This window comes from Periplaneta americana, chromosome 9 (assembly GCF_040183065.1).
Source record: "Periplaneta americana isolate PAMFEO1 chromosome 9, P.americana_PAMFEO1_priV1, whole genome shotgun sequence".
Taxonomy (NCBI): domain Eukaryota; kingdom Metazoa; phylum Arthropoda; class Insecta; order Blattodea; family Blattidae; genus Periplaneta; species Periplaneta americana.
Window position 1 is genome coordinate 161,058,048 of NC_091125.1, and position 24,348 is coordinate 161,082,395.

The 24,348-nt window shown below is 34.0% G+C and overlaps 1 protein-coding gene across 2 annotated transcripts in view; it reads right to left on the bottom strand.

The window, feature by feature from the left end:
* The window catches only part of LOC138706670 (uncharacterized), a 507,718-nt gene extending 490,820 nt beyond the window's left edge, over window positions 1-16,898 (bottom strand). For both annotated transcript variants that reach the window (XM_069836229.1, XM_069836228.1), the window contains exon 1: window positions 16,752-16,898. The gene's annotated coding sequence lies outside the window, so the exon portion shown is untranslated. The remainder of the gene's footprint in view (window positions 1-16,751) is intronic.
* Between the last annotated feature and the right edge of the window lie 7,450 nt (window positions 16,899-24,348).

Here is a 24,348-nt window from a genome sequence, read left to right on the forward strand (position 1 = left end):
GTAGGATTTCAGGCAGTTAACTCATTTAACAGTTAGTTAAATATGACCGATGTCTCCACAGCTGTTCGAACAGAAGTTGCCAAATTAATATTTTGTGTCTCTCTGTAGGGAATGTTTAGCATATGACTGGTAATATAACATTTAAAAAAATACTTTGGACTGTTTAAATACATCAGTGTTATTTGATTTCTTTCGTATTTCGTATCCATAATAGCAATGAGGAAATATAACCTTACTTTGTAATTATTATTCAGCACGTCACTTTCATTTGTCAACTGTTTGTTTATGGAGTGTGGCCTACTATAACAGGTTGTCATTTTATGCAAGTTTCATGACCCACTCTATAATATAGAATTTAAAGATTAATTTTAGCCAATCAAAAATTGTCTTACATGTGTAGAATCATTACCAACTGCAGTTGAATAGTTAAAATAGTGCTAACAGACGTTATAGTTAAGTTTTGGTTATCTTAAAACAAAATTATGTTGAAGAAATGGAAAATACATTAACAGACTGTTAATTTAACATTCGTTAAGCAAAATTAAACATTACTTGAACAAACTGTGTTTTACCTATATTTACACTTTCCAAACACCAAAAACAAGCATAAATATTTTCTTTATTATGTAGCACCTCTTCCATTTACACGAACCCATTTCTTTGTCGGGGTCTTCTCAAAGAAGAGATGAATTGAGGTCAGATGAACCGGCTGCAGGATCAAAAGGATCGGCCGTGCACCACATGACTCGGTCCGTGAATTAACTTCTCTATACCACGAAACCTTGGCCGAAGGAAATTAAACTCTTCGTGTATCCACAAACAGAAAAACAAACCGTTACAGTATCGCCCGCACTTTATAACAACACCGCAGTAACTTCTTTACATGCTTTAGGGATGAAGATGTCGACACCGGGATTGTGAGTCTCTCTTTGTCGGTGCTTCATTCACAAACCCAGATGGAAAGTGAAAAAACTTTCTGGGTTCCAATAAATACTAAATTGTACCAGGAATATTTATATCAGTATTCCTGAGGTTTTTTAAGCTTACTAGATTGGTCACAAGAATTCTGGCTATTAAATCATCGGGGAATTTCATTTCCTACACCCAAACTAAAGTCAAATACAATGATAAGAGAAAAACTATCGCTAGTTCATATATCTACCAAACAACAGTCGTAATAATGATAGTAGTACGTTGTGTTAGTAACAACAGTAGTAGTGGTAATTGTAGTAGGTATAGTCGCGACGCTGTTATTCCCGGCGTGACTCCTCCTCTTTGCTTACGTCTTAGGAAGTGAAGGCTCTATAAAGTCTAGGTAGGTAGTATCGTTCGCCATCTTTGTTCTTTCGTTGCCGAGCCACCACACGAGGAATCTATTTGCCACACCGTTAAACATTATCATGTCGTAGCTCCTATGATAATAAATCAAACGCAATGTAATTCAGCAAATAATTGAGCGGCAAATAACGTCTTCGTGTGCTTTCTGCGAACGCCAACGAAAGAGCCAAAATGGCGGGCGATTATAATAAGTATTTATCGAGCCTTAAGAAATGAATAACGTCTTCATCAGCGAAACACAAGACGCACACGTTTAAATGTAGCCGACCTGCAACGCGATTGGCTGCCGGAAATTAGAGCGACGGGACTATAGTAGACTAGTATATCGCCGCGCTCTCATGGTTAACATTCGGCAGGTCTTTGAGCGGCCTCGTGCATAACATTCGGCAGGTCTTTGAAATTTAATTGCATTATTGTTTTCAATTTCTTATGTCGCCGCTCCAGTCACTCGCCTCAATTTCAATATTGCAACCAATAAGCTGCTTCCATTATTAAATGACACCTACTTGTCTAATCCAGGTGGACTAAAACCGAGGTTGCAATGTCTTGTGCTCAGAACGAACATTAAGATATGTGATTAAAAATTATTATTAAAGAGTTATTATTAAGAGTTAAGAATGTCAACGTACTCGTATATGAAATAATAATAATAATAATAATAATAATAATAATAATAATAATAATAATAATAGTCATTTAACAATATAACAAACTAGTGCTTATTCTTATCGAGGAAGTAGACGTGACAACGTGACGCTTAGAGTGAAATCTACAGAGCAACAATCGGTCGGCAAAATTAGGTTTTAAAAGCACACCGCACGTTATTGTATGATGCCGACATGTTAAGCATGATAGCGTGGCGATAATAGTAAGTAGTAGTAATAAATCATGTAACGATGAATTTTATATGTAGACTATTACACTTTTATTACGTCATACTACTTTTGACCAATAAAACAGTACGAAAGAACGTGTTTCAACCAATTCATGGCTGCTTATCGCTACAATTGTATCACTTCCCTGGCATTTGTTTGTTTTTATCACTTTCCCTAGCATTTGTTTCTTTTTTTGCCAACACTTCAAAATGCAAATTCTTCACGGTACCATAAAACAAGCCTTGCGATCGTCATTTTGTTTCCTGCATAGATAGTAAACTGATTGACGCTTCCGTTAACACGTTTTGGCGAAGCTAACATTAGTGAAATAGAATTTTAGTAAGTCAATTAATAGACTACCTATTTTATTGTATTCGAGTACATTATTTCTTCTAGTCTTTATATACTTTCTTCTGTTTTTATCACCTCCGTACCATTTGTTTCTTCGTTTGCCAACATTTCAAACTGCAAATTCTTTACGGTACTGTAAAACATGCTTTGCGATCGTCATTTGTTTACCGCACAGTCAACTGAAAATAGCGATTCCGTAAAAACGTTTTAGTGAAGCTAACATTAGTGAAATAGAATTTCGGTAAGTCAATATTTTATTATATTAGAGTACCGGTACTTTATTTCTTCTACTTCTTATATACTTTCTTCTAATCGTGCAAAAGTCACTTCAATCCCACTCGAGTTTTGATTTTCTCTAGATTTTAAATACTGAAGTATAATAATTACAAATGATAATAAAATGAACAAAGGAATTAACCACAGATTAAATTGAAATAGGCCTATAATTGATTGGACTCTTTGGTACATTTATCTTCATAACTAATACATAAATCAACTGATGGATATCGATAATAACAAAGGAAATAAGCGTAATGCATAGGAAAAATCTGACATGTAAATAAATGCAAGAATAAAATAAATTACAATTACTTACAAAATAGAAGAATAAATAAGTACACATTTACACATAAAAATTGTTTATATTTTCTGTTCTAGTGCTAGTTTCCCTACTTTAATGTTATAGTAAATGTTCTAAGTTTTCATAAACTTTTTTGTGACTTCATTTGAAATAAAATTTCGTAAATTTTCTTATTGTATGATCAAAAGTTACCTTGAATTTGTAGGGGAATATAGAGAATTGAATTTTACAGGAAAACCCATATACTGGGTGTTCATTTCAAAGTGTGTCATGACGTCACTGTTGTTGGGTCACCGATTTGAAGCGAGTTTCAGCTGATATGTTAGAGAAGTTGCCTATTATTTAAGGCGTTCTTCAATCTGAACTTGAGAACGTGTACGGTATAACTTGAACGTCGTAGCAACAGATGGCGGTCTGTACGGTCTGTGTGCTACCATAACCTCTTTCGAACTGTGTTTTGCGCCGGCAAGTCGTACGCAGGGTATTTGTTATCATCGGTTGCGTACGGTAACATTCCACAACACAAATCAAATGCTCCGTGTTCATGTTGACCGTCGAAGTTAATGTCAACAAATACGTAAGTAATCGTCTTAATCCTCTCCCCATATCCCGACAGTACGTATTTCCAAACAGTTCACATTCCTGCCACTACCGGCGTTACCGTACGTATCGGCACGTACTCTTCAGAATGAACGCCGTACTTGCTAGCCAACTTCTCTGCCTCTTAGATTATACACCTGAGCTGCGGAAGTGTAGGAAGATTGAATTCTCTAGGCTCATCAGCTAGCCACATGACGGCATACAGCGAGCCAAGACACATTTTGAACTGAACACTCAGTATAGTACAAAGTTTCCCCACATAGCCGTGTAACTTTGTACCATTATTAAATGTCAAATTTCACCTATTTAAATTATGATTTTTTATGTTTATTACGTCTCAACACATAAAGTAAGTAGTTTTCAACCTATTTTGCATTGGAATAGAGCCTAAAGTACCTGAAGTAAGAATTGTAGAACCCAAAAATTCGAGATCTAATAGTAACTAAGCAATGCCAGTGCTTCAATAAACGCATACTTGGTCTTGTCTGTGTTAGAATCCTCACAGCTGCAATTCAGCTGGGTGCAGGGCACGCTGGAAGTCCGGGGCCGGACTAAAAGTCGGGGTATTTAAGACTCCTGTATTGACCCATCACACGCGGGAGACCGAGACAGACTACTGTTACAACCTGAGTTCGTTAAAATTTTAATATTGTTCAAAATAATGTTTAACACAACTGTATTAAACAAAAGCAGTTGGAAAAACATCGTACTTACTGACCGAGCATACTTAAATTCCCTATGTTCCACCCGTTTCATAATTGAATCGCTTATTTCAGAAACCAGTCAAACGCCAAAACAAGAAAATAGTACATTATGCAACGAGCCTATAATGATAGTAATTAAGAAGCGAGTATGTTTGTTTATGAAACGAGCGCAAGCGAGTTTCATAATTTTCATACGAGCGTCTTAATTACCATCATAGGCAAGTTTCATACGACTTTTTATGCTCGACCATATTTCTAACTTGAAATTATTCAGAAGTATTAATTTTATTCGCATCTCACTGAAGAGCAGAAGTGACCTTGTGCAAGCTCGTAAATTGTGAGATGTGCGCAGACGCGAAAGTATTGATTTTTTCCGAGGAACAATAATGTCATTGACCTTGACATAATTTAGAGAATAACATGAACTAATTTTGATATAACCTGGAAATTGATTTAGAATTCAAAAACGAGATGACAAATTGAATTTATTTGAATATTATTTACAATTAACGCTAATTATTATAGTAACAGAACATAACCTTCTGCGACAGTATTGGATTTCCAGCCTCCGTGACGTATCCCTCGTTGTCTTTCGATTGCATATCCGAGAATAATCGAAAACCTGAACTTTAATGAATAGATGTACTTTAATGACATGCATTAAAGAATTGCTACCAGGTGTATTTATTACTACATTTCGGCATGGTCGAGCATAAAATGAGTTAAAGGCGACATAATGTTCTATGAGGCTATACGTACATTTTAATGCTAAAAGCAGTCAAATGTCGTCCTCCTTAATGGTCAGGCATTACGTTGAATTTCGTGTTTAGGTCAGAAACCAGTCAAGCGACAGCGCTTGGTTGGTTTCTGCAGTAAACTGCGAGTACATTTTGTGTTCATAGTTTTGTGACCAACTGATTTAAAAAGTGTTTTGTGGTTAGCGCAGTGGTTTTTCAATAATAACAATAGACCTATATCGTTGTGAAATGTCTCAAAGTTCAGAAGACGAACCTGTACCTAAAAAGAAACGAGGAGTGGTAAACGAAAACGCTTATAAACGTAATACTATTCGCAATGCAAGGGTAAAAGGAGAAGACTATGTTTCTTATTCTGGCAGGGAAGTACCTCAGAAAACCAAGCCCGATATTCTCACTTGCAAGTGCAATGCGAAATGTGATTTAAACATTAATGAGAAAGTGATAGATGGAACATGAAGGTATTTTCATTCTCTTGAAAATAAAAACTCTCCAGGTACCGGTACCTATATTCAGACTTTGGTTGAGGTTATTGAAGTTAAGTGTATACGTAAAAAACAAGGTCCAGAGCAAGAGTTGTTTTTTTTTATTTTAGTAGGTTATTTTACGACGCTTTATCAACAGCTTAGGTTATTTAGCGTCTGAATGAGATGAAGGTGATAATGCCGGTGAAATGAGTCCGGGGTCCAACACCGAAAGTTACCCAGCATTTGCTGATATTGGGTTGAGGGGAAAACCCCGGAAAAAACCTCAACCAGGTAACTTGCCCCGACCGGGAATCGAACCCGGGCCATCTGGTTTCGCGGCCAGACGCGCTGACCGTTACTCCACAGGTGTGGACGCAAGAGTTGGTAATGAAAATGTTAATGAAGGCACTTTTAAAAGATCTCATTCTTACAATTGAGTTATAATTTAAGGACTGGTGTATTGAAACACGTTTGCAAGAATGTGTTTATGAAAATCCATGGTATTTTTTTTTATTTTATTGGGTTATTTTACGACGCTGTATCAACATCTAGGTTATTTAGCGTCTGAATGATATGAAGGTGATAATGCCGGTGAAGTGAGTCCGGGATCCAGCACCGAAAGTTACCCAGCATTTGCTCGTATTGGGTTGAGGGAAAACCCCGAAAAAACCTCAACCAGGTAACTTGCCCCGACCGGGATTCGAACCCGGGCCACCTGGTTTCGCAGCCAGACGCGCTGACCGTTACTCCACAGGTGTGGGCTCCATGGTATTTCACATAACAGATTAGGGAGAATTTGTCAGTTATTGCTTGAAAACACTACCCCTAAAGACATTACACATTTCCTTTAAAAATATGAGTTTTATAATAAAATCCTGAACAATTCGAGAATTGTGTCATAAAAATACGTTTGCACCACTCGTATATTGCAGAAACCAGTTAAGTGAAAACTTTTTCGTATTTTTTACAGGTAACTTAAAACGCACAAAATAATTTTCCTTAGATAAAAAGTACTGAAATATGTACTACTTTTAGCAAAAAATGTCAACACCACTACCAAACCATTTAGTCTGATGCTAGACAGTTTTTTTTTTCCCCCTCCGCAACTGGCTAACTTGGCGCTTGACTGGTTTCTGAAATAAGCGATTCAATTCAATTCTTCATTATATTAACCCAAAGTCAGGATAAGAGAAGAAATGTCAGAGAGAAGAGGAATACGGGGAGGAGCACGACAAGAATGCTCTTTATCACCTACCATGTTCGACATCTACTTGTAGGATTTAGTGAAGAACTTTTCAGAACATGGAAGAGGTGACAGTAGGAGAAAGAAGTATTAGCCTATGAAGTGAATAAGATTTGCTGTTGAAATGGCTTTGTTAGCAGAAGAGATGATACTAAGGGATATGCTACTGCAGCGAAATGATAGCTGTGAGCAATATGGGATGAAGATAAATGCAAACAAGACGAAGACCAAAGTTGTCGGAAGAAAAATAAAGACGGTAAACGCGCAAATAATAAATGAGGCAGTAGAGCAAGTGGACAGCCTCAAATACTTCGGGTATACCATACGCAGTAACATGAGCTGCTGCCAGGAAGTCAAAAGAAGGATAGCAACAGCAAAGGAAGCTTTTAATAAAAAAGGAGTATCTTCTGCAGACCTCTGGAAAAAGAAATAAGGAAGAGACTAGTGAAGTGCTTTGTTTTTTTTTTATTGGGTTATTTTACGACGCTGTATCAACATCTAGGTTATTTAGCGTCTGAATGATATGGAGGTGATAATACCGGTGAAATGAGTCCGGGGTCCAGCACCGAAAGTTACCCAGCATTTGCTTGTATTAGGTTGAGGGAAAACCCCGGAAAAAACCTCAACCAGGTAACTTGCCCCGACCGGGATTCGAACCCGGGCCACCTGGTTTCGCAGCCAGACGCGCTGACCGTTACTCCACAGGTGTGGAAGTGCTTTGTGTAGAATGCGGCATTGTATGGGGCAGAAAACTGAACATTACAACGAAGTGAAGAGAAGCGACTAGAAGCATTTGAAATGTGGATATGGAGAAGGATGGACAGACAGAATAAGAAATGAAGCTGTGCTAGAAAGAGTGGATGAAGAAAGAATAATACTGAAACTGACCACGAAGAGAAATATAAATTGGCTGGCTAAGAAGAAACTGCCTTCTGAAGAATGCACTGAAAGAAATTGTAAACTGAAAATAGGAAAAATTGAAGTATGCTACAGTGAAAGATCTGCCCTTAGGCGGAAAACTGTGAATGGAATTAATCATATTAACAGGGATATTCCTACTAATCGTTTATTTTAAACTATAAAAAAACATGCACACATTACAGTAAACCACTGCACCATTAAAATACAAATTTTATTATTATTTTATTATTCTATTTGATATTTTACGTAGAAGAGTAATATACTTCCTACAGCCCTCCACCAAAGTCAAGTTTTGTTTACGTGCAGTAGAACTATAGCATCCACATCTTCAAACGTAATTGCTTCAGCTGGTAGTAGGGAATGGCAACGACTGCTCCAATCCAAAGTCCACACCTGTGGAGTAACGGTTAGCGTGTCTGGCCGCGAAATCAGGTGGCCCGGGTTCGAATCCCGGTCTGGACAAGTTACCTGGTTGAGGTTTTTCCGGGGTTTTCCCTAAACCCAATATGATCAAATGCTGGGTAACTATCGGTGCTGGACCCCGGACTCATTTCACCGGCATTATCACCATTTCATTGTGACGGTAAATAACCTGAGATGTTGATGCAGTGTCGTAAAATAACCCACTAGCCCCAATCCAAATATAGTACAACCCCATGTATCCTAACGAAAAGGGGGTGGGGCCGTTTCGTATTACAAGTTTTCTTCGGATAATCTATTGTTCGGCAGTGCCTAACAACTGCTTAACACCTACAACATCACAGAAGCGAATAGGGCCTACATGCAGAATCTGTTGCCACCACTCATTCATCCGTAACTGGTTCCACGATCTTGGACTAACAAGCAAACGTTCTGATGGGGGCAGATAAAAAAGTTAAATTTGTTTCTTCCACCACGTTAATAGTGTCAAAAGAAGTGCTTATATAAATTTAGGCCACTCGACCGCAATTACGAGGGCCGTAAAAAAATAAGTTCGCCAGGGATCGTTCACAGGGAAAAAAACAATTTCATTGGAAAAATTTATTGGAACAGACACAACAATTGTTGAGCTATGTTTCAACATATCTTCCATCGAAATTGAGACATTTCTCACATCATGGGATCGACAGAGAGAGGTGCAGACGCAGTCAAACGCTGGTTCCGATCTGAGGCGGCTGACTTCTACGACACAAAAATTGATCCCATGGTATGACAAATGTCTCAATTCCAGTGGAGGATATGTTGACAAATAGCGCAACAATTGCTGTATCTGTTTCAGTAAATATATCCATGCAATTGTGCTTTTTTCTATAAACGGCCCCAGGGAAAATCACTTTCTGGACGGCCTCGTAATTGCAGTCGAGTGACCAAAATTTGTATAAGCACTTCTTTTGACATTTTTAACATGGTGGAAGAAAAAAAAAATAACTTTTTTATCTGCCCTCGTCAGAACGTTTGCTTGTAAGAGGTAGATGGAAAAAAAGGTACGTAAACAAAGAATAACTTTTACTTGGCGGGACCAACGTACACCCACAGTCTAGTATATACAGTCACGAAGCTCAATACGTAGTAAATATGCATCCAAAGAAAGTTGCTAACCACTAGGATCGCTAATATCGCCTCATTACAGACAATGCGAAATAGTACCGGCACAGTCTAGTGTTCTTAGCACCCTCAAAACTCAAGCTTCGTGACTGTATATACTAGACTGTGGTACACCCGCTGGCCGCTACTGAACATAAACAAATGAAGTGGAAATAGGATTTCTGTACCTACTGCATTCCTTGAAGGTCATTTTCCCTTATTTGTAGACTTGCTGTCCCTTTGGCATTGCCATTGACAGTCCGGAACGTAACACTCACAGTATTTTATAGTCCAAAAATACGGTATGTATTTTCGACCACATTTTTGTTCTACCACATCAGTTAAGAGGAGTTTTACTGTTCATCCTACCATATAATCCTAGGTAATACATAAATGAAATATAACATTACACATTTCCGTAGTATGAGAGCAGTTTCAAATACAGCCGTCTTTTGCAGTTATCTGATATTGTGTTTCCCGTAGACATGTTTCAGATAATTTTATAGTGAACATGATAATATATTATCAGTTGAGCCGATAACAAATGTTATGACTTTTGCCTCGGTTTTACGTTGCATTCTATCACTATATCTTGTATTACAAATTCAGTCTCCTTTCTTATGACGTTTCTATCTGAAGGAAATGCAACATCTATAATTAAACACCCCACTTCTACTCCTCATTACTGTGCCAGATTTATCGGATGGCACAGCTCTATCTGTATTTATAGGATGATTCCAAATTACTGCTACCCTGCCCAACTTCACTGTACTGGGTTGACTAAGTGCATGCCATTTATCTGTTTCCAATTCAATTGCAGCGGCTTTATTAATGTATTATTTATTATTTATTTACTTCTTTACTTATTCTTCATTTTTTACTTATTCTTCATTTCTTTACTTATTCTTCATTTCTTTACTTATTCTTCATTTCTTTACCCATTATTCATTTCTTTACTTATTATTCATTTCTTTACTTATTAGCCTATTTATTCCTTTACTATTATTTATTACTTCAAATATTTATTTATTTATTATTCACTTCCTTGTTATTATTCATTTGTTTACTTATTATTTATTTCTTTATTTATTATTCATTTCTTTATTTATTATTCATTTTTTACTTATTCTTCATTTCTTTACTTGTTATTCATTTCTTTACTTATTAGCCTATTTATTCCTTTACTATTATTTATTACTTTAAATATTTATTTATTTATTTATTATTCACTTCCTTGTTATTATTCATTTGTTTACTTATTATTTATTTCTTTATTTATTATTCATTTATTTATTATTCATTTTTTACTTACTCTTCATTTCTTTACTTATTCTTCATTTCTTTACTTATTAGCCTATTTATTCCTTTACTATTATTTATTACTTTAAATATTTATTTATTTATTATTCACTTCCTTGTTATTATTCATTTGTTTACTTATTATTTATTTCTTTATTTATTATTCATTTCTTTATTTATTATTCATTTTTTACTTATTCTTCATTTCTTTACTTATTCTTCATTTCTTTACTTATTAGCCTATTTATAAAACAGTTATATTACCGGTTGTTCTTTATGGTTGTGAAACTTGGACTCTCACTCTGAGAGAGGAACATAGGTTCAGGGTGTTTGAGAATAAGGTGCTAAGGAAAATATTTGGGGCTAAGCGGGATGAAGTTACAGGAGAATGGAGAAATTTACACAACACAGAACTGCACGCATTGTATTCTTCACCTGACATAATTAGGAACATTAAATCCAGACGTTTGAGATGGGCAGGGCATGTAGCACGTATGGGCGAATCCAGAAATGCATATAGAGTGTTAGTTGGGAGACCGGAGGGAAAAAGACCTTTAGGGAGGCCGAGACGTAGATGGGAGGATAATATTAAAATGGATTTGAGGGAGGTGGGGTGTGATGATAGAGACTGGATTAATCTTGCACAGGATAGGGACCGCTGGCGGGCTTATGTGAGGGCGGCAATGAACCTTCGGGTTCCTTAAAAGCCATTTGTAAGTAAGTAAGTAAGTAAGTATTAGCCTATTTATTCCTTTACTACTATTTATTACTTTAAATATTTATTTATTTATTATTCACTTCCTTGTTATTATTCATTCGTTTACTTCTTATTTATTTCTTTATTTATTAATCATTTCTTTATTTATTATTCATTTTTTACTTATTCTTCATTTCTTTACTTACTCTTCATTTCTTTACTTATTCTTCATTTCTTTACTTATTATTCATTTCTTTACTTATTAGCCTATTTATTCCTTTACTATCATTTATTACTTTAAATATTTATTTATTTATTATTCACTTCCTTGTTATTATTCATTTGTTTACTTATTATTTATTTCTTTATTTATTATTCATTTTTACTTATTCTTCATTTCTTTACTTATTATTCATTTCTTTACTTATTAGCCTATTTATTCCTTTACTATTATTTATTACTTTAAATATTTATTTATTATTCATTTCCTTGTTATTATTCATTTGTTTACTTATTATTTATTTCTTTATTTATTATTCATTTCTTTATTTATTATTCTTTTCTTTATTTATTATTCTTTTCTTTATTTATTATTCATTTCTTTATTTATTACTCATTTTTACTTATTCTTCATTTCTTTACTTATTCTTCATGTCTTTACTTATTATTCATTTCTTTACTTATTATTCATTTCTTTATTTATTATTCATTTTTTACTTATTCTTCATTTTTTTACTTATTATTCATTTGTTTACTTATTATTCATTTGTTTACTTATTATTCATTTCTTTACCCATTATTCGTTTCTTCACTTATTATTCGTTTCTTCACTTATTATCATTTCTTTACTTATTATTCGTGTCTTCACTTATTATCATTTCTTTACTTATTATTCGTTTCTTCACTTATTATCATTTCTTTACTTATTATTCATTTCTTTACTTACTACTCATTTCTTTACTTATTATTCATTTCTTTACTTATTTATTATTTATTCCTTACTATTATTTATTTCTTTAAATATTTCTTTATTTATTATTCATTTCTTTGTTATTATTCATTTGTTTACTTATTATATATTTATTTATTTTTCATTTCTTTACTTATTATTCATTTGTTTACTTATTATTCGTTTCTTCACTTATTATTCATTTGTTTACTTATTATATATTTATTTATTTTTCATTTCTTTACTTATTATTCATTTGTTTACTTATTATTCGTTTCTTCACTTATTATTCATTTGTTTACTTATTATTCATTTCTTTACTTATTATTCGTTTCTTCACTTATTATTCATTTCTTTACTTATTATTCATTTCTTTACTTACTACTCATTTCTTTACTTATTATTCATTTCTTTATTTATTTATTATTTATTCCTTACTATTGTTTATTTCTTTAAATATTTCTTTATTTATTATTCATTTCTTTGTTATTATTCATTTGTTTACTTATTATATATTTATTTATTTTTCATTTCTTTACTTATTATTCATTTGTTTACTTATTATTCGTTTCTTCACTTATTATTCATTTGTTTACTTATTATATATTTATTTCTTTTTCATTTCTTTACTTATTATTCATTTGTTTACTTATTATTCGTTTCTTCACTTATTATTCATTTGTTTACTTATTATTCGTTTCTTCACTTATTATTCATTTGTTTACTTATTATATATTTATTTATTTTTCATTTCTTTACTTATTATTCATTTGTTTACTTATTATTCGTTTCTTCACTTATTATTCATTTGTTTACTTATTATTCATTTCTTTACTTATTATTCGTTTCTTCACTTATTATTCATTTCTTTACTTATTATTCATTTCTTTACTTATTATTCATTTCTTTACTTACTACTCATTTCTTTACTTATTATTCATTTCTTTATTTATTTATTATTTATTCCTTACTATTGTTTATTTCTTTAAATATTTCTTTATTTATTATTCATTTCTTTTTTATTATTCATTTGTTTACTTATTATATATTTATTTATTTTTCATTTCTTTACTTATTATTCATTTGTTTACTTATTATTCATTTCTTTACTTATTATTCGTTTCTTCACTTATTATTCATTTCTTTACTTATTATTCATTTCTTTACTTACTACCATTTCTTTACTTATTATTCATTTCTTTATTTATTTATTATTTATTCCTTACTATTATTTATTTCTTTAAATATTTCTTTATTTATTATTCATTTCTTTTTTATTATTCATTTGTTTACTTATTATATATTTATTTATTTTTCATTTCTTTACTTATTATTCATTTGTTTACTTATTATTCATTTCTTTACTTATTATTCGTTTCTTCACTTATTATTCATTTCTTTACTTATTATTCATTTCTTTACTTACTACCATTTCTTTACTTATTATTCATTTCTTTATTTATTTATTATTTATTCCTTACTATTATTTATTTCTTTAAATATTTCTTTATTTATTATTCATTTCTTTGTTATTATTCACTTGTTTACTTATTATATATTTATTTATTTTTCATTTCTTTACTTATTATTCATTTGTTTACTTATTATTCGTTTCTTCACTTATTATTCATTTCTTTACTTATTATTCATTTCTTTACTTATTATTTATTCCTTCACTAACTATTATTTATTTCTTTACTAACTATTATTAATTTCTTTAAATATTTATTTATTTATTATTCATTTCTTTCTTATTATTCATTTGTCGCCTTATTATTTATCCCTTTATTGCCTATTACTTATTTTTATTTCTTTACTATTATTTATTTCGTTACCATTATTTATTCCTTTAAGTATTTCTCTACTTATTTATTTGTTTACATATTATTTATTTCTTAAATTATTATTATGTGCCCATCTGTTTATTTACTTGTTTGTTTGCTTGTTTATTTCTTTAATTATTAATATATTCATTCATTCACTTACTTATTTGCTTCTGTAATATTTATTTATTTACTTTATTTATTTAATCTGGTGGAATTAAAGCCGCCAGGCCTTCTATATCACATCAGGAATACAAATAAAAAATGGAGAGAGAGAATAAGGAAATGAGAAAAATAAATAAAAGTACACAAATTTCGGCATTTTTCAAATTAAAGCCTTCTCAAATCAGAGTCTTGGCTTTCGCATGTCGCCTTGGATACTTCTGGGAGAGCTTACTCTATGTCACCGCACAGCGCAAGGACTCGGACCCCTTTTCTTGCGAGGACTGCGGCACCTATTCTCTCCATTCCCTGTGCAGGCTTTTATTTAACTTCTTCGGCGATCCTGCCCTGTTGCTGTTCTGTCTTGTTTCTTTCCCCCTTCGTGTGGTAACTATTAGGTTACGTCCATTTCCGGCTTTCCCATTCAACATTCTTTATAATGTTCCTTCAATGGGATGGCGATAATGGGAGTGGGACAAGTGGCCAATATGCTTGGTGCTCACATATCTCTCAGCCCCAAATTCCTATGCAAAAACGAGTTTTGGCGTACCTTTTAAGATGCTTCTCTCTTCTCCACTATTAATTTATTTATTTTAGAGTTTAGCCTCCATTTTACTGCAAAGAATCGAACCCCAATCTCCTAAATTTCTTGCTATTATTTTGGGCCACAATATAGAGCCAACATGTGTAAGTTATTCTTTTCAAAGCCATGTTCATATACTTACTTTAAAGATAAAGAGTTCCCTTATTCAAATAGTATTCGGGAATTAAGAGCAATAGGTAACACGACAGCTTCAGAACTTTTCCATACGATCCAATTTCGGCGCTGAAACAGTTTACATCCTTCTATAATCTAGCACCTAAAGTTTTAATTCGTTTATCAAAATCTAGGCATGATAAACTGGATTAGAAATCTTCAGATTTTTTTTTTTCGTGCCGAGTCATGAACTTAGAACCATCGGTTCAGAACTATGCATCGGCTACGTCATTAAGGAAGACAATGGTTATTGGCCATAATAGGTCCCCACCTGTTGAATCCGTATCTGTTCTGAAAAAGTTCTTGGTAAATGACCCAACAGGCCCTTTCGAGGCCTTCCCTAGCAATGGATATATGTAGCTCCAAAACGTTGGAATTGTTTACAACTAAGACAGGCTGCAAAAAACCTCAAATTTCGTACCATACTTAACACCGTGAAAATCCTAAATCATACTGCATCAATGTATGAGCATTAAAATAATATTTACAAATTTAACACTCTTAATAAAAATGCCTCACAAACATCAGATTTGTGCAGTAACGGTCAGCGCGTCTGGCCGCGAAACCAGGTGGCCCAGGTTCGAATCCCGGTCGGGGCAAGTTACCTGGTTGAGGTTTTTTCCGGGGTTTTCCCTCAACCAAATACGAGCAAATGCTGGGTAACTTTCGGTGCTGGACCCCGGACTCATTTCACCGGCTTTATCACCTTCATTTCACTCAGACGCTAAATAACCTAGATGTTGATATAGCGTCGTAAAATAACCCAATAAAAAAAACATCAAATTCATTAATAAAGTAGGTCTGTGTAGGGCTTTCAGCGTCTCATGTTTACTACATTCTCAACAGATCTATTTTTATTCTCAAGTCCTTAGTATGAAAATGTTCTATGTGATAGTAATGCAAATATTTTGCCCTCTACAAAAAAAAAAAAAACATGTGACTTACGGTATCTTACATTAAAATACATAATTTCTACTCAAAGAATATACTATTTTGATATCTTCAATGTATGAGACGAAAATTTCTAGTTCTATGAGATGACCATTTTAAAACAAATAATGATTCATTCCCTTTTCTTTTGCTTTGCATTTTTAATTATTTCTAGGTCTTAGTTTTAAGTAAAAATGTAACAAGATTGAGACGACATTTGCACTAAAAAAATTAAAAATTAATTTTATTATTTAATATTTCCGATCGCAGTATAGCCAATATTCAGCTATTAATAGCATTTCAATTATTAACATTATAAACTAAAAATGAGTATAGCTTGGAGATATTCCCCATTCTAAAATATATCTGCGTGCACAGATTACAAAAATTTCACTTTCAAAGTTAAAATTAAAATATTTGTCATCACTTTCAAACTGGAACAAGAATCAAATAAAACACCGCGTGTGACATATCCGACAATTATTTTTTAAAAGCTATAAAATCTTTAGTATTAAACATTTTACATTAACTTGAGCTTAAAAAATGAACTACATAAATATTCCACAACATGCATTAAATGTGCCGTACTTTCCACACTTACAGCTGACGTCTATTTAAAATTCCCAATCTTAATCCCACATATAATTTTACTTGACAATAACATACATAACCTTAAAATGTCACACATTATATGCAATCTTATTAACTTTTCATGTTTAGATATTTTGCAAACATACCTTTCTTAATTAAGCGCACGTTACCCAACACGGCTTATACTGGTTCATAAAGAGAGTAGATGAAAACACACCACCATAAAATCGTTAGTCGCGTTCAGTATTGCAGAAATGCAACTAAGATCGTCACATGTTCACTCCGCAAGAAGACGTGCACCACTGTTGACATTTCGTAGCTTTCGTCCAATTTTGTTCCCGCTGAAAGCTAGCGCATGCGTTTCAATAATTGAGATTTCGTATTGCGCGCTGCTATCGACACGTTACGACATTGGAGTCACAGCTACATTACACTCGCCATCTATCATAAGAATATGGTATCATTATCGATAACAAATGCTGCTGTCTCGGTATGTTCGATATTGACATCAGTGATGCCAATCTTAGCAAAAAGTCGCTAAATCTAGAGGCTTTGAGAAGACAAAATTGTGAAAAAGTGAATAGCGATTTTTTTTTGTAGATTTTACGAATTATCTGACCGCACATTTAGTGAGTTTTATCCTTTACGTTAATCAATATTTCAGTGCTTAGAGCTAATATTCTTACATCCATCTTCTCTTACTTTCGGGAAATCTTGAAAGAAGTGGTCACATACATCTTGCGGAAATCATGTAGCAAAATGTATTATTTTATTCGCCTCCAGATAAGATAAGATAATAACTGCCTCCCATTGGAGGAGAGAGGAAGGAATTGTGATGTGTACAATACAGTAAGTGCAGTAAGGTGTGACAATAAATTATCGCATTGGACAGAAATTCATACAGGAGTAAGACAAGGCTGCGGCCTTTCACCGTTGCTATTTATTATAAAAGGTAAAAAGGTAAAGGTATCCCCGTAACATGCCATGAAAGCACTTGGGAGGCATGGAGGTAGAGCCCCATGCTTTCCATGACCTCGGCACTAGAATGAGGTGGTGTGGTCGGCACCACGCTCTGACCGCCTTTTACCCCCGGGAAAGACCCGGTACTCAATTTTATAGGAGGCTGAGTGAACCTCGGGGCCGTTCTGAAAGTTTGGCAACGAGAAAAAAATCCTGTCACCACCTGGGATCGAACCCCGGACCTGCTATTTATTATAATATGAATCAAATAATTAGAGAATGGAAACAATTGCCTCATGGATATATACAACTCAATAGACATTTACAACTAGATTCATTACTTTTTGCAGACGATTTAGCTCTGGTGGCATCCTCAAAAGATGAATTACAACGTTCAATTTTTAATTTTAACAAAATTGGTTTAAATATGTTATGAAAATCAATAAAGAAAAAAACTAAAATTATGGCCTTCTGCGAAAAATACCCTGTGCCTAGCAAAATATGTTTAGATTCAAAAATATTAGAAAGGATAAATTATTTTACATATCTCGGATACACATTATCTTTTTTTCGATGAAGTAGACATTTCACAGAAAATTTCTAAATACACCAAAACAATGGGAATAATTAACACCATTATGAAACCTTCCCTAGTACAAAGGCATACTCGAATTCGCCTTTACAAGACCTTGGCGAGACCTGTACTTCGTTACGGCAGTGAGGCATGGACATTGAGGAAGAAAGACGAAAGCAGAATAACGGCTAATGAAATGAAATTTATGAGATATACAGCGGGATATACGAAATGGGATCACAAACGCAATGAAGATGTAACGGAAGAATTACAACTAGAACCTGTAATTAATCACGTAAAACATTATCAGAACAGCTGGATAAATCATCTGCATCCCATGCATTGAGATAGAATCCCAAAAGTCATGCTCCACTATCGTCCAAACGGGAAGAGATCTCTCGGTCGTCCAAAGAAGCGCTGGATTGAAAATTCAACTGTGAGATCGTAACAGGCCATTTGGCCTAATACTTGAAGGGAATAATAATAATAATAATAATAATAATAATAATAATAATAATAATAATAATAATAAGAATAAGAATAAGAAGAAGAAAATACTGAAATCCAGATAAGAAAAATATTCTGGTAAACAAACATTTGATACGACATTTATTGCTACGTGATACGTAACGTGATTTGTCATCTTATTGCATGTAGCGCGGGAACTCTCCACGTGCGTTCGGTAGGTCTGTTAACATGGAAATTAGTTTCAGTTACTATTAAGACAGGCATTGAATTGTATAATGCATGTTTATAATACCTTGTTGATGATTAGTCCGATTTTTTTCCACAGAAGAAGGATGTGCAGGTAAATAAACATTTGATAGTTGTATGAAAATTGTATTACACAGTCATCTTAATATTGTTGCCTGTGCAGAGTCCACCAGGACATAAAACAGATGGAAACAAAGTATCAGTATCGATGGTACGTCTCCATGATGGCCGACTACCCTTGGTGTGAGTAAGAGGTAAACCTCGTCAGAACAATAAACGCTTGTCAACCGAACGTTTTTAACGAAGAGGGGAAAATGGTTTTCCCAAGGTTTGTTCGAAATTTTGTGATCCATTTTAAACTGTTTTATGTGCAAAATTGAGACTTTATCATGTTTTGCAGCACTTTACGCATAATAAAATGTATACAAAAGTCACAAATTGCTAACAAAAAAATAAATATTTAGCTATTTTCCGCATGGCAAAAAAAACTGTACGTGATACGAAAAAATGGTAAGTAGATTTCAATTCAGCAGACCAAAATTAGGTATTGTAAGGCATTTCATAAGTATTATATTTTTATTATTAGATTATTATTATTATTATTATTATTATTATTATTATTATTATTACTACTACATTTCATAACAAAATATTATCCCTCTTTTGATTAGGACGAAAATACCGGGAACAGATGAAACAGATTTTTTTTTCCGTAGTTGGTAACTCTATAGCATCTACTGGGTATTCAGTTCAAAATGTGTCATGGCTCGCTGTATGCCGTCATGTGGCTAGCCGATGAGCCTAGAGAATTCAATCTTCCTACACTTCCGCAAAGGTGTATTACCTAGGAGGCAGAGAAGTTGCCTAGCAAGTACGGCGTTCATTCTGAAGAGTACGTACTGATGCGTACGATAACTCCGGTAGTGGCAGGAATGTGAACTGTTTGGAAATACGTACTGTCGGGGAGAGGGTTAAGACGATTACTTACGTATTTGTTGACATTAACTTCGACGGTCAACATGGACACGGAGTATTTGATTTGTGTTGTGGAATGTTACCGTACGCAACCGATGATAACAAATACCCTGCGTACGATTTGCCAGCGCAAAACACAGTTCGAAAGAGGTTATGGTAGCACACAGACCGTACAGACCGCCATCTGTTGCTACGACGTTCAAGTTATACCGTACACGTTCTCAAGTTCAGATTGAAGAACGCCTTGAATAATAGGCAACTTCTCTGACATATAAGCTGAAACTCGCTTCAAATCGGTGACTCAACAGTGACGTCATGACACACTTTGAAATGAACACCCAGTATAGTGCTTTATGGTTGTGCTAACAGATGGAGTTACTTGTCAACAATGTGACGCTGAAACGTGTGTTCAGGTTACTGCCCAGCGACAGTCCTGATGTATTTTTATATTTGTGTTGATTGGTTAATTAATATTAACCCTGCACACTCACAATCACACTCACATTCATACAAATTTCCAGATTCTAGACACCCAGGTAATTTTTATTCTTCAAGAAAAAATGATGAAATAGAGGACTTTAATAAACGGGTTATATGAGATAGGCCTACATCGAAGGATTCTATACCGTCCAAAAAATCGTGCCAACATTTAAAAAAAAAAAATCTTATTCCAGTTCTGCGAGAAAAAATGAATTGGAGATGGAGTCCAATTTCTCTTCGAAAAGTTTTAAAAACTACAGGCTTTGTCTTGAAGAGGGTACAAAACAAATGCGTCTCATTGTTCGAGCGGCTTGACATTCATGACTGGCGGTCACGTGTCCTTGTTCTGACGAAACACACTAGAGAAGAAGGCAAGGAAGTGTCTTATCTGGATAGATAACAATTTAAAGTGTGGCAAATGCTGGCAGAAAGAAACAGATATCTTGGTCGTAACAGCATCGGGAAGTTCCTCAAAAAGACTGATAATGGCAAGTGTGGATCCAGAAGAGGAGTTATTCAGAAAGCAGTCAATATTTCAGGCCATATCTATACAAGACGATTTGCCTTTAAATATAATTATAATTAAATATTGAAATCAATAATACAGAATTTAAATTAGCAGCTGATTGTTTTTCTGTTGTACTGAGAACGTAAAAATAATAGGAACAATAGTAAGTGAAATAAAGACCAAATATTTGAGTTTCTGAAGTTGTATAAAACTCAGGAAGGCCTGTGGGTTATAGAAACTGCAAAGTTTCGTGACAGAAATGCATAAGAAGCTGCGAAGAAAGGAAGAGTTCACTGAAGAATTGAATAGCAAAAATTTTAACGTTGACACAGATGAGATATGAAAGACAATTAAAAACCATTCAACTGTAGATAGAGAAGAAGTGGGATTAAGAAGAGTGTTGCTTGAAGGAATGACATTTATTGGCCGAAACTGACACGGTTCAATGTGGCTGATAGATTTTTTTGGGAACTGTAACAACTTCAAGATAACCATTTTCAATTATGGTAAATCAGACTTCCTTATACAGTAGAACCCCGATTATCCGTCACCCTATTAACCGATTGGCGGATTATCTGACTGTCTATATCTCGCGCTTTTTTTTTTCTTCAGAAATAAATAACTTATATGAAGTACTATTTTGTATAAGCACAGTCTAGTATATACAGTCACGAAGCTCAATACGTAGGGAATATGCATCCATAGATAGTTGCTAACCACTAGGATCGCTACTATCGCTACTACCGCCTCATTACAGACAATACGAAATAGTACCGACACAGTCTATTGTTCCTAGTATCCTCACAACTCAAGCTTCGTGACTGTATATATTAGAGTATGTTAGTAGTTTCTACATATTATGTTTTTGCTATAGTGTTTTATTACAAGCCTTTATCGTCGCACAGCATTGTCTACTGTTCGAATTGCCGTTTTGTAATATAACTTGTATATAAAATGTCTTCCACGGGTGTTAACAGAAAACGTGTTGTGCTAAGTATCGAAATAATTGAATGGAAATAATTGAACGGTTTGAGAAAGAAAAACTGTGGCACATCTCGCACCAGAATACGAGATTGTAGTTACAACTGCACGATTTAAGAAAAAAAACTAGGATAAAGTGTAAAAAAAGTATGTAAATCTACAACATGAGACCTCCTTTATTCCTGTCTTTCCTGAGGCAGTCATTACAAAGGGCTTCCTTGCTCCTTAAAAACCCGTCGTTGACAACCAGACTTAAATTAGTGAACTTCTGATCCACTACCTAGCGAGATAAACACAAGACCATGGAGGAAATTACAAAATCTTTCGTGGTACGGATTATCCGATTTTTTCGATTAACCGTTCAGTCCATCCCCTTCATTACCACGGATAATAGAGGTTCTACTGTATTTTATTACATTTACATTAAGAATTATTAAATCTGCTTGAGGATTTCACGTATTCTATTTGTAATGGTCATTCATTTATTCATAGTATTCTGTTCAAGAGTAGATCTTTCACTGCTATCCCAGCATTCTCCAGTCTTTCCTATTTCTGCCTTCCTCATTGTCTCTCCATATACATCTGATATCTTCTTCTGCTCAAAACTCTTTTCCCGTTCACCATTTCTTCCTATGCATCCTTCAGAAGGCAGTTTCTTCTCAACCAGTGACCGAGCCAATTCCTTTTCCTCTTCCTGATCAGTTTCAGCATAATTCTTTCTTCATTCACTCTTTCCAACACAGCTTCGTTTCTTAAGGAGAACTACTGAGGAACAATCGCCACCATAAAGTGGGAAGCTCCATCGCAACCACTCTTCGGAAGGCAAAGTGGGAGATTTACAAAGAAGTGCACTGCTTGGCTGAAAATGGGTCAACGAAAAGAGCAGACATTATAGCCATCGATCGCCGGAATCAAAGAAGCCTCATTCTTGAACCCACTGTCGGTTTTGAGAAGGATGATCAACAAGCCAATAACGTTAACGATGAAAAGAAGTCTATTTACAACCCATGTATTCCTCACTTCAGTGAGAGATACAAAATTAATATTAATACATGGGAAGTGAAAGGACTTCTTTTTGGCGCTAGGGGAACTTCATTTAAGTTAACCAAAACCATTCTCCTTTCTCTTAAATTTTCTAATGAGGACATTAACAAAATTTGTCTAATGGTAATGAGAGATTCATTATCCATTTTACACAATCACTTGTATAATACTATGTAATTTTTTTTCACATCATTTCATTACTCTTCAATGTATTTTCATCTCATGTTTCTCCGAAATCAATTTGTACTTTATTTTTAAATTTATAATTGTTCCGTATTCTCTCCGCAATCATATTGTATTTTTCATTTAACCTCTGCTTTGTATTCTGGATCCTAGTGGTCAGCCGTAGATTTCGGCCAGATGTCCCAAATTGTGGAATTTGTGTGTCTATCCATTTCACAGTGATTGTGTATATCTCTTACTAATTAATTCCTAACCCATACTGAACAACGCGTCTTCCATTTCTTCAATATATTTATCATTTCCCTGGCACGGAGGCTTGCTACTTGCTACTACAGAAATTTCTAATTGCACAACTTCCATCGACGCCATTTTATCCTACTTGAAAATAATATAACTTGAATACGTTTGAACTGCGACTTGAATTCAAGTTATTTGAAAAATGTGATCGAGGCTTAAGGTTTGTTTTTTCTGCAGTAGTTTCCAACCGTCACGAGCATGCGCACATCGACTTTACTGTTCGAGCATTGATAACTTCAAACTCTGACTGCTTGCTGATTAAAGTAGGTTTTCTTGCAGCAAATCAAATAATTTCCTGACGGTCAGAAAAATTTACGGATCCAGTGTAAACTGATCTTAAACCACAGCGACGCATGCGCATTAAGATAGTTGTGCTTTTACTTTTATCCACTGAACTGCCACACACGTACTTTTTGCATTAACATTTTATGTTTAGATGCTTATCTATATTTGGTTATTAAAATATACTGTGAAATTCAATTAAATCTTCGATACACGAGATTAGTAAATTATTTTGTGCGAGATCGTGCGTATTTGCTTGGTTTCCGCACAAAATCAATCCGCGGTAAGTTTAAAATTCCACATTCAGTATTCCCAACCTAACACACACAACAATTTCCCTCTTCTTACCGCTTAAGTGACATATTGATTTTACTGCTTTAGGCTTTTAACATATTATTTTAGAGACGTTTAATATAGTAATAATTATAAATTGGAAACTTACCACTGCAATTTCACCTAAATTGCACTGTTAATTATGGTTTTTAAATATTTGCAAAAATTAAGTAAACTCTACAACTCCACTAAAGTTACTGCATTCGTGATGCAAGTAACATTAAGGAAGCCGTGAAAAAATCAACAAGATTCCAGACTCATCATAGACTGGGGGAAAAAAGACAGACCTATATCACGGCCTGCTGGAGTATAGTAAACACAGAAAACATTTTAAAGCAACAATGTTGAAGATAGACATTTTTTGTTTTGCAAATCTGCCGTCCTTGAGATTTCATTGCCACTAATTAGAAAT